Source organism: Arachis duranensis, chromosome 4 (assembly GCF_000817695.3).
Source record: "Arachis duranensis cultivar V14167 chromosome 4, aradu.V14167.gnm2.J7QH, whole genome shotgun sequence".
Lineage (NCBI taxonomy): Eukaryota > Viridiplantae > Streptophyta > Magnoliopsida > Fabales > Fabaceae > Arachis > Arachis duranensis.
In genome coordinates this window covers 47,256,214-47,257,166 of record NC_029775.3, presented here as the reverse complement: position 1 = coordinate 47,257,166, position 953 = coordinate 47,256,214, and positions in this window count along the sequence as shown.

Genomic DNA, 953 nt, shown 5'->3' with positions numbered 1-953 from the left:
GCTTGTTTTCTTGAGTTGTCTGCCATCTCTAGTGAGATTTTTGCAGCTTGCACCTCAAAGATCCCTAGCCTCTCCATTACAGAGAGAGGCATGAGGTTTACACTTGACCCTAGGTCACACAAGGCCTTCTTAAAGGTCATGGTGCCTATGGTACAAGGTATTGAGAACTTCCCAGGATCTTGTCTCTTTTGAGGTAGTTTCTGCCTAGACAAGTCATCCAGTTCTTTGGTGAGCAAAAGGGGTTCATCCTCCCAAGTCTCATTACCAAATAACTTGTCATTTAGCTTCATGATTACTCCAAGGTATTTAGCAACTTGCTCTTCAGTGACATACTCATCCTCTTCAAAGGAAGAATACTCATCAGAGCTCATGAATGGCAGAAGTAAATCCAATGGGATCTCTATGGTCTTAGTGGGAGCCTCACATTCCCATGGTTCTTCATTGGGGAACTCATTGGAGGCTAGTGGACGTCCATTGAGGTCCTCCTCAGTGGCGTTCACTGCCTCTCCCTCCTCTCCAAATTTGGCCATGTTGATGGCCTTGCACTCTCCTTTTGGATTTTCTTCTGTGTTGCTTGGAAGAGTACTATGAGGGAGTTCAGTAATTTTCTTGCTCAGCTGACCCACTTGTGCCTCCAAGTTTCTGATGGAGGACCTTGTTTCAGTCATGAAACTTTGAGTGGTTTTGATTAGATCAGAGATCATGGTTGCTAAGTCAGAGTTGTTCTGCTTAGAACTCTCTGTCTGTTGCTGAGAAGATGATGGAAAAGGCTTGCCATTGCTAAACCTGTTTCTTCCACCATTATTATTGTTGAAACCTTGTTGAGGTCTCTGTTGATCCTTCCATGAGAGATTTGGATGATTTCTCCATGAAGGATTATAGGTGTTTCCATAGGGTTCTCCCATGTAATTCACCTCTTCCATTGAAGGGTTCTCAGGATCATAAGCTTCTTC